The sequence below is a fragment of the Phyllopteryx taeniolatus genome, chromosome 6, assembly GCF_024500385.1.
Source record: "Phyllopteryx taeniolatus isolate TA_2022b chromosome 6, UOR_Ptae_1.2, whole genome shotgun sequence".
NCBI lineage: Eukaryota > Metazoa > Chordata > Actinopteri > Syngnathiformes > Syngnathidae > Phyllopteryx > Phyllopteryx taeniolatus.
In genome coordinates this window covers 13,283,894-13,295,241 of record NC_084507.1, presented here as the reverse complement: position 1 = coordinate 13,295,241, position 11,348 = coordinate 13,283,894, and the positions used below count along the sequence as shown (strand labels likewise).

General features: G+C 40.2%; 1 long non-coding RNA gene across 1 annotated transcript; it reads right to left on the bottom strand.

Moving 5' to 3' along the window:
- Window positions 1–9,496: 9,496 nt before the first annotated feature.
- On the bottom strand, window positions 9,497–10,998 carry LOC133480190 (uncharacterized). The gene is made up of 3 exons (XR_009789213.1): window positions 10,801–10,998; window positions 10,039–10,338; window positions 9,497–9,968 (listed from the first exon to the last, which is right to left on the bottom strand). It is a non-coding gene; the product is annotated as an uncharacterized LOC133480190 (long non-coding RNA).
- Window positions 10,999–11,348: the final 350 nt, after the last annotated feature.

Here is an 11,348-nt window from a genome sequence, read left to right as displayed (position 1 = left end):
GTTTTGGACTTTGGAAGTTCCACAGGAGTTAAAAGTAACAGATTATGCTTGATACTTATTTTTATTAACACAAATTTATGGAGGAAAAAGCTTCAAGAACACTGCAAAGGAATCTTGCTGCAGGGGAGACAGAATTTAGGTAAGCTTCTCACAATGTCTAACCCCTTGTCCTCTTAAGTCCGCTTCTAAACACATCCAGATGGTCTAAACTCTAGTTCTGCTTAAGAGCAACTCTACAGCCAATTAGCTAACAAGATCCTGTATATTTATTAGGTTGTTGTCATTCAGATAAAGCAAATGTGTACAAACAACCTAACAACCACTTGCAAGGAACTGAGAGGAGACATTAACTTCTGTGAGTCTGTATCATGCGATTGGCTGGCAACCAGTTCAGGGAGTACCCCGCCTCCTGCCCGATGACAGCTGGGATAGGCTCCAGCACACCTGCGACCCTCGTGAGGAGAAGCGGCTCAGAAAATGGATGGATGGATGGAGTCTGTATCAGTTGCCCGGCAACTGCCTCATTAAAGAGGTGTGTATCCAGTGTTTCCCATTTATTGAGCCAAATCACACATTTTGCATTAGAAAAATGTCACAGCACTCCACCAAACAAATATTAGAGAAAAAGTATGAATACTGAAATAATGATGATATCATCTCAATTTAATCACAAAATGACAGTGTGAAATCTGGGCGAGTTTAACTGAACACAAAGCTGATATAAATGTGGAAGCCATGACTTAATCTGTTGTATGAATGGCAACAGGTGGCTACACAGATTAGTTGTACCTTCTGCCATCTAATGGAAGAGCATTTAATTGTTCTGCCTGTCACTATGTGTCACTGGCATTGACAGATTAACAAACAAATACAGTAGATGTAATGACCAAATAATAATTTTTGGACAAATTTAGTGTAATTGGATAATTTCCCACACCGCCCTGGTTAAGAATCACTGAACTCATCTGTAACACCCTGTTGAGGTACAGTAATGATAAACTCAACCAATCAAGGTCACACTTGTACGAATCTACTTTCGTGACTGGCGTAAATCTGGCGCGGCGGGTGGCGTAAAACTCTGCGCGGCGGTCCGCTCGCATTTCCTAGTATATTTGAGGTTTCATGCAGATATTCTTTGAAATCCCTACGATAATCTGATTGAGGATATATTTTGATTTTGCTAGTGCAAATTGAATTGATCAATTCGCACGCACACCGCTGGTGTGATTGCTTGTGATGTAACTCTGATCGGCGTCGCTCATATATTTTATGTTGCTTGCAATGCTAATTTCATGAATTTACTCAACGGCAAATGCCTCTGCTGTGCTATATTCATTCCTTACTACCATGTATTTGAACAACGTATGTATTGTTTGGTCATTCTCGGCTTTTTTTTTTTTATGTTTTGTGCAACATCGTCTCATTTAACTTTGGAATTAATTAAGAATGATTAATATGATTTATTATATGTTGTCAGTTTCTGCATTTTTTTTGTGTTGTGTGACGATACCAATCAAAAAACAAAAAATTCAAAATAGCCATAATTTACTAATTTTCAACAATGACTCAGAGGGTTTGACGCCCGCTATTCACATATTATTTATGAATGAAATATGTCTGACATCCACCACACGTCTGAGGAGCTCACGTATGTCTGCCTGCGCTCCGATCGAATTCAATCGTGTTAGACCAGCTGCGCCAGGACTTAGACGTGGTCTCACCAGGCATAGCTTTAGACCAACTTTCTGACACCAAATTGTCACTCCACCGGTCGATTGTCAAAGGACACGCTCTCACTGCGCTGGAACACCCAGCTTGGTGTAGACCAGTCTGCCAAATGGGCAAACAAGCGCAGCGAGCCTTGCGCTTGCACAAAAAAATCAGGATAAGATAGCATTTGTGCCCAGCTGGATCTGCGTCGTCTACAAAAATAGGGCCCAGAGTTCAAACGTAAAAGGCATTTGAGTAAAATTATTATTATTATTATTGTTCAAGGTTCAAGCTCATATTTTCTATTGAGGGGAATATAAATTAATATGAATTAAGCAATTAGGAGGCTAATTTGGAAAAATACACATTTTATTGAAAAAGTTATTTGATGTCATTGCATTGGAAAACCAGATAACTCCAAGAAAATAATTTTCTTTAAAAACAGTCTTAAAATTTCACAATACTCTAACATTACACTGAAATTGTATAATTATAATAGCAGTATTTAGTATTACATTATGCTAAATTAATAACAGGTGAGTGTACGAGAACTACAGTCTCTTGAACTAATTCTTAATCCTAGCCTTTCAAAGGGAGAGACAAGTCACACTGATTGCACAGTCAGCAACCTTCTTAGCTGCTGCTATCATCAAGATCCTGTCAACCAGCTCCATTAAGATCAACATTGGCGAAGGCTTGCTCGTAGAATTTGCGGACCTCATCACTAACACCAATCTCATCAATCTGAGGAGTTTCATGACATCATCTCTCTCGGGCTGTTTCACGCAAGTATATTTTACACTCACTTTCAAGCACAATCAAAGCTGTATTAGCAGCAAGTTAATAAGAAAAAAATAGGCAAACACATGGTGCAACGGGTGGTGAGTTAGTAATGATTTAAATACATATGGGCTTGTGACTGGCTTCAATGGTGATGACGCAAACTGCAGTAAAATGTGTATGGCACATGTCAGTTTCTGAAATAAAACTTATTTTCAACAAGTTTTTCATAGGAGTTTGGTATTGTAAGGTTATAAAATGTGACATCGAACAATGCCGTGATGGGCAGTCGGCCAGTAGGCGTGGCTCTATTTTTGTCTAAATGGCGCTTGCAGGCTTTACCGCTTGTCGGCTTTTGCTTTCACTTGTACCCGATGAACTGGTAACTGAGGTAGGTGACTTCATAGAAGAGGATATCAGTTTGGGGGAACTCTTTGGTCAAGTGGTCGGAGAGTCAAGGTCAAGTGGGCGTATCCCCAATGGCAGGAAATGCCAAGGGGATTACAAAGTACAGCTGATTGAGAGCAGATGTGCTTAACAAGGAGAAGGTCGTCAAGGGACATGGAAGAGGAAAACGGGTTGCGAAGAATGATGGATCACTTGGAGGTCTCATGACACCAAACAAGAAGTGTTGGAGGGGGTTGTTAGCGAGGAATTTAGTGATGGTAAAACAGCTTCCCTTCCTCTTACAAACTATCTTCTTTATTCCTCCTTTTTGCCCTACAGCTGTGTGCAGTTACAGTGTGACCCCAATAAAGTCCCCCCACTACCTCCTGCCCTAATAAAAGGGATAAATAACTATCCCTCCCTAGCTGTTTATTATCCCCTGGGGCAGTAAAAGGCAGCTGTCACGTCTCGCTTCAAAATCCCTGACTTACACCAGACCCCGTATAACACGTACACACAAAATAAAAACAAAAAAACCACACACACATTCTGAGAACCCTTAACACGTATACCATCAAACACTCGCAGTGTACGCACGGCTCGTAAAACACCGAAGTGGCTCACCCAAAAGGTGACCAGACAGCACAGTGAACCAATACCTGGGAAAGTTCCTATAAGAATGTCTGCAAAAACAAGAACAAAGTGAAAACATGCTCTCTGCTGCTCGCATCCATTAGGACTGAACAGTTTGGCAACATCGAGAGGAAAATACCTTCAAGAGACAAGAAAAAAATCAGCTCTCGAATCTGAAACTACAATCAGAAACTGTTGCCATCACCAAACATGTACAGGCCATTTTAAGTAACATTTTAACATTCCTTAAAGTCATGTGTGCAAAATAAAGTTAGTCACTATCAATACCCTAACTTAAAAAGATCAGAAGTTACTGTAAATGACGACGGACAGGGGTGTAATGCTGTCTATGTGCCTCATACATCTCTCTTTTTAGCATTCTTGAGTGTTACACAAGTGTAAAAAGATGTTGTAAAACGTAAAAACTAGTCAAATATGAGGAAAATGTATTATTATTTTGAAAATATTTATTGAAATAATAATGGTATAATAACAACAACAACAATAATAATATCCATCCATTTTCTGAGCCGCTTCTCCTCACTAGGGTCGCGGGCGTGCTGGAGCCTATCCCAGCTATCATCGGGCAGGAGGCGGGGTTAACCCTGAACTGGTTGGCAGCCAATCGCAGGGCACATACAAATAAATAATGTTTAAAAAGGCCGCACAGTGGACAACTGGTTAACAAAAACAAAAACATTCACATTTCAATTATATCAAAATTTTGGAAAACTACAATAGAAAACTTTAGGGCCGACTGGTTAGCAAATCTGCCTCAGAGTTCTGAGGAACAGGGTTCAAATCCGGCTTCGCCTGTGTGGAGTTTGCATGTTTTCCCCGTGCCTGCATGGGTTTTCTCCAGGTACTCCGGTTTCCTCCAACATTCCCGAAACATGCATGGTAGGGTAATTGAAGACTCTAAATTGCCCATAGGTGTGAATGTGACTGTGAATGATTGTTTGTCTATATGTGCCCTTCAATTGGCTGGGGACCAGTTCATTGTGTACCCCGCCTCTCGTCCAGAGTTAGCTGAGATAGGCGCCAGCACGCCCGTGACTGTAGTGAGAATAAGCAGTACAGAAAATGGATGGATAATAATAATACTAATAATAATTGAGAGATTATTCAATTATTAAAATAATTATTAGTTGCAGCCCTAAACGGCTCCCAGTCCCACTAATCTACTACTGTACATTCAACATAATGGTGAGTTGCATTTTTAATCTAAGTTTTTTTTGTTTCTCTGCCATCTTTATGTGAAACCGGTCTATAGTGAAAAAAAGGTTGAGGACCGAGTATACTGTGCCAAAAAATATCAATGTCATCAATTAATCGACCTTGAATCAACGTTCATCACATTATAGTCGACTACAAACCAACCTCCGTTAGTCAGTGAACCGCTACTACAGTAGATAGACACAAAGACCCTTAAGCGATAGCATTGTTGGAACATATCCATGAAAAACATACATGTCAAAGCAGAACATCTACAGTATAATGATGTCAAGAGAACAGAAACAAACCTTGGGGAGAGAAGTTAGTTCAGGTACCCGGGGGGGCCACTGTCAAGTGTGGGTTTGATCGATGGCTTCCTTTCAAGGGGGAGAGGTGTGTGTATACTTCTGCAAACTTCAGGACATGTCACAAAAGGCAAGGTGGGTGATTTGTGGACTGACTGAAGCAATAATTGCAGCACAGGTCAAGTTCAATCTGCGCTAGCTAGTAAAGAAGTGGAAGGGCTCATGAAATAAGACCCTCTGGGGACAAATGCATGGAGCATGATGGGTAAAGAGGGGGCCTGTTTCACTTCTCAATCATATAAAGCACCCGCACAATGGTGATGACAACATTCTCAGACTGAACATTATCTCTGTCCATTACATTAATGTATTCTCTTACACAATGATGCACATTTCTAACGTTTGGACGCAACGCATCCATCACCAGTGGTAATCCAAACTGAACCACCCAAGAGCTTAATTGTATTCATATTGCGTACAGTGGTATTGTACTGTGACGGCAATCAACATTTTGGTCAACATTCAGAACCAAATTTCTCATTTATATCAATTTGATAAGGAATAATTTATTCATGAGTCCAAACTGCTAGCATTATAAAACCACGAATTGTAGAAGAAATGTTTTAAGTAAGATTTTAACATTAGTCATTATCGTACCAGTGTAAGTTAATCATTCTAATTTAAATAAAGTCTTTAATGAAGGAGGGATGTTAATTAAAGTTGCGTTGCTAATGCACCTCACCTCACACTTGTAAACTGCCACACAATTATAAAATACAGCACAATAGTTACAGGTGTGCATTCTTTATAAACACACAGGAGATCACAAAAAGCCAAAGGAAACAACTAAACACACACACACACACAGTGAAATTCTTTGATGCTGACTGAAATGACGTCTAGAAGTGTGCTGATGTCCTGCATTGTGACAGTTTGGCGGTTCCAGTGTATATGTAAACTCATGGGATGTCAAACCTATATTTTGACATTCATAATTATTAAGGATATTGAATTATCTCAAAATCAGACCATTTCTTTCATAGAGGTCCATTAACAAGTGGAAGATAATATGCAGCGGGTAAGCCTGGAAATTGAATTCATACACTTTGGTGCATGGCCCCACCCTGGACATTCAAACCAACCAGCTTCAATTATATTTAATGTCTGGGAAGAAACAAACTTCCTGAGGAGAAAAAAAAACAAAAAAACAAATGAAAGATGATAGCTGTGGAGAGTTTGAGTCAGACTGAAGGAGGTGGAATGAGGTTTTTAAACTTCCTTACATGGTGACTCATCCGCTTAACGCCAGACATCATCAAACAAGAGTATATCCAAACCTTTATCACCACCCTGCTCCCCCCCCCCCTTTTGTGAAACAAAGGGGTCTTACAGTATACTAGTCTTGAATTAGGTCTTTGTAGGGATGAAGAATGTAACTGACTGAGGATAGACAGGGGCCAGAGAGACACAACACAGTATTAGAGACTCAGAGAGTGAGTTTTCACCTGTGTAACCCTGCCATGCATGACGTTTGATTCCCGCTTACATGAGCTTGAACTTGCCAGCCTCTCCCGCTCGCCTCCCACCCTCCCTCCCCCTTGTCTTTCCTCTTTTGACTAATTCCAGATGATGGCCCAGCCAAAGCATAGCTGAGACAAGCATGTTTGAGGCGTAAGCATAGCTGAGGTGCAGTGTGGTGTTGTTGGATTGGTTGCAGAGGACTGTGATTTGGGCAAGCGTGGGTGGAGGAAGCACACCTTGTAAAATTTTTAAAAAATTGTTAAAAATGGCTGATGCGTGCATTCCCACAGCGACACACACTTAGCCTGTGTTACACCTTTGAATGAATGAATCAAGCACTGTGCCGTTTTGATTTCTGTGCATCTGCAAACCAGCCTTTATGTGTACTTGAGAATATAACTCAACACAACCTGATCTATACTATTGCTGCCATCCACAAGGTTCGGTACACATGTGAGTAATATGTATTTACTTTGGCAACAGAAAACGTGGACAGCTCATGTCCAATCCAGCCAAAGTGACGTCTCAGGAGCACCTGGTGACGGACAGTCTTCTCGTCTGCTAACACTTGACTGTCACCAACCTGACTTGTCCACTAAAGCTCTACACGGATAATATGTAACACACAAGTGTAATATGGTCTTTTGCAGAAATCCAGCTTCACTGCCAGGTCCCATGTAGATTTACTGATATCTCAAAAATAAATATCCCAGGGACATGCCAAGTCCTGGTGCCCAGTTAGCATTTCACCTCCACCTCCAAACGTTGTGCATTGTTTGAGTACAACTGTCTGGGAAAGTAATGTAGAACATTTTCTGTTGATGTACAGTGGAGCCTCCACATTTGTCATAGTCACAGTCATCAAGTTTTTAGGAAAAGTCACACAAAACTGAACTGCCATTGTCAACATCAAGCCAGACTTCTACATGTATCGTGAGAGCTTAGCAAATCTTGCAAATTTCAAAAAATGTATTTTTTAAATTCTAAAACATGAACTCCAGTGATAAGGTAATGGTAAAGAGGAGAAATACAACAATGAAACTAAACTAAGCTTAGCGATGAGGAATGGGCATAATAATCAATTGATCAATTATTAGGAATTTGGTATCTTGTGTGGGATTCATTTAGGGCTGTCACTATCAAATCGTTTTTCCTATAGTTATTTCATCGAGTACTCGAGTAAATAAATAAATAACAAATATTTCTCTCTCGCTGTACCGCTTATCCTCACTAGGGTTGTGGCCGTGTTAGTAAATTTGGTGTACAGAATTTGAGACACCAAAATGCTAAATGCTAAATGCTAAAGGGTTAGCAATCGCAATAAGCATTAGCGCGCTAGTGATTATCATTTTAGGTCGAAAAAACACTAACTACCATTGAGCTCACACATAAATGATGTTTTATGTACATTACACATCTAAAAGTGTCTTAGAAATCATATACACACGCTCCTTTGTCGTTTCTGGGAAGGTTTATCATCAGCCGAACAATAAATCTCCGTGTGAAATATGGGTTGCGGCAGCGCAAACATGGTTCCGAGAGGAACTTTTTTTTTTTTTTTTTGTGGTCCCAGCAGAGCTCCGAGGGAGAAATTTTGTACAGCCCTATTTTTTTTAATCGACTTTGCTGAGCTATTAAAAAAATAGTTTTCCTAGCCCTAATATAGACGTGATATTTTCAAGGTTATGAACAGCGCGCAATGAAGGAGTTTACACAGCAGCCAAAGGATATGACCACGCAGCACAAGAAGGCAAACAAGGTTACCGCCGTACATACTACAAATATTTACTGCAATTATGACTTTACTACTGCGTTAGCGTAGGGTAGCAATAGACTACAGCGCATTCCAACTTGTGTACAAATGTAGTTGACGCCCGTATCGCTCAACACACATCTTCCTATTCCCTCTCTATGTCTGTCAATCATTTTTCAAGGGTGAGTAGTTCTACATTATTTTCATTTTCTTAAGTTATATCATACAGTAGTTCTAACTTATTTTGTTAAGATGTGTGACATTTAGGAAGGTTAAAATGTTATTTAGAACATTGGCTCTGCAGTAAATAAAGTTTTTTTAAATAATTGTAAATCATTTCCTTGAAATTAAAACAAATTGGAAGTCAAGCAGCTCAAAAATTGGAAGTTCCACTGCATTTATAAGATGCTTGGGCAAGTACAATGTCCATCTGTATCCAATATTCCGCCTTCTGCCAGACACAGACTTTCAAAGTGTATTGATTGCATTGATTTAGATGGTGTTCTTCCAGCAGCCGTGAGGTCCAGCAATAATGGGCTCCTGTGGCAGGAACTGGGTTGCATGCAGAGCTGTGTGTTCATGCGCCAACGCTGGCTCAGTTTCGGTCCAAGAAATGGAACGCAGAGGGCTGCCAGCTAACAGTAACAAAAGCCTGCACTAAAGTACTGTATAAAATATAAAGTCGGTCACTGCAAAGTAAGGCTGGGCGATTAATCGATTTTATTCTTAAAAACCATTTCTTTTAGCGCCATCATTCACGCTTTTGTGCACTACTAACACAAACAACATGGTTGCAAACAGCAAGGAGCTCATTTACAAAAACACAGAGTTGCCAAGTTGGCAACTTTTCTGATCTGTGACGATTATTTTTCAAAAAAGCGACTTTAAATCCCGCTAAGAAAAGAACAACCCTGAGTGGAATCACTTTTAGCTAGTTTTGCCTATAACAAGAAAGGAGCCCAGTGGAAGGCAATTACAGACTCAATTGCACTTAACAATGCCGAAGACATGGTGGGAAAGCAGGGACCATTTATCAACATGTTGGAAATTTTTAACTCGAAGTATGTGCTTCCAAGCTGAAAATATTTTCCTGTCGCCTTGCTACACCTGTACACCTCTTCTACGAGCTAAAGGGAGTGCTGTGTTGCTCTTCAATAAATGGAGCAGCCAAGCCCTTAATTTTGATGCCTCATTTTATTACGTTAAATTGTTAATTTATTAGGGATCATGTTACATACATGTTTTGACAAAAGGGGCATTTTTCCCAAAAGGAAGCATGAATTTTCATCCATCCATCCATCCATCCATTTTCTGAGCCGCTTCTCCTCACTAGAGTCGCGGGCGTGCTGGAGCCTATCCCAGCTGTCATCGGGCAGGAGAGGCGGGGTACACCCTGAACTTGTTGCCAGCCAATCGCAGGGCACATAGAAACAAACCACCATTCGCACTCACAGTCATGCCTACGGGCAATTTAGAGTCTCCAATTAATGCATGTTTTTGGGATGTGGGAGGAAACCGGAGTGCCCGGAGAAAACCCACGCAGGCACGGGGAGAACATGCTAACTCCACACAGGCGGGGCCGGGGATTGAACCCGTGTCCTCAGAACTGTGAGGCTGACGCTCTAACCAGTCGTCCACCGTGCCGCAATGAATTTTCATATTACCTGTAAAGAAAAAAAATATTTTGTGAAAATATCATATCGCCCAGCCCGACTGCAAAGTGCAATGAAATACCTCGAACAGGCGGTTATGAAAGCACATCAGGCAGGACAACTGGAAACCCCACATAGGGGATGGACGGAGAAGATGTGCAACAATAAAGGCAAGGACACTGATGACAACAGTGTCAATTAAGCAATAATGTGAAGGACAATGAGAGAGAGCCTGAGGTGACTCATGCAATAATCATCCTTCTCCCCTTTTGCTGGACACAAAAGTCATAGATAATGAAGTTCACCCTACAAGTTGGCACAAATCCATCAGCACATGATGAGCCTTGCCGGCAAAGCTGCCTGAAGACGGCGTTCAACCGCACTGCAACAAATTGCGGAAAGGAAAAATGATAACTCTGACATCAGGTGACCATCATGAGTCAAATAGAAAGAAGTTAGCACTGAGTGATGTTGCAATGAGCTAAAAGGGAGAAATATAGGTCATCAGCTCTGAACAGCTGACCTGGAGCTCAGCTACAAGCCAGGCTTGAAAAAGCAATAGCACCCTCAAGTGGACAAAAGTGAACTACAGTACTGTAATTTCTTCATTAAACTCCCCAAATATTATTACCATCACCTCTGCAACATAGTTATTTAAAAATTTGAAAGACGTAACAAACGATGAACAAAACGCATTGAACAAGTTCTAATGCAGGCCTTGTAACATTCACATTTAAGGCGGTTAGCTTCTAGCTCGTAAACTCATTGGTTAGCAAAACAGACGACATACAGCAAAAATTTCACTTCATACAAAAGTGATATAAAACTTAAAACATTCGTTTACCTTGTCCTTGTATAGGAAAAGTTCGCATATTCCCACCCGTAAAAAGTTGTTTTTGTGGTTGTTTCTTTCTGATGATGCACCTGGTCGGCTATTTCCTCATTGGTGACGTCAAATTGAACCAGAAGAAGAAAAGCAGTACAGAAAATGGAATGGGGGAAAAAATTAAAAAAAGAAAAAGGAAAAAGAAAGCGTACACTGGAAATAGCAACGTAACGTCAACACTATACCACAATAGATTTGGGAAATGTATACATTCGGGAAAACGAGAAAAATAAAATAATAGGAAAATGCTTTTTTAATATTTATGATTTAATGCTTTTTCACATTTTCAGAAGATGAAATAAAACTCATATTCCTTCATTAAAACAGAATAACATAAATGAATAACTTGGCCAGACGTAAAGTTAGATTTATGAATTTACGAAATCCTCCCAGATATTGTTATAAAATATTGCATACAATTTCTTAAATTTAATTTAACTATATGGTGTATTTTGTCATTTAGGGGCCTAAGCCAAACCCAGTCATGGGGCACTCCACATCCATAT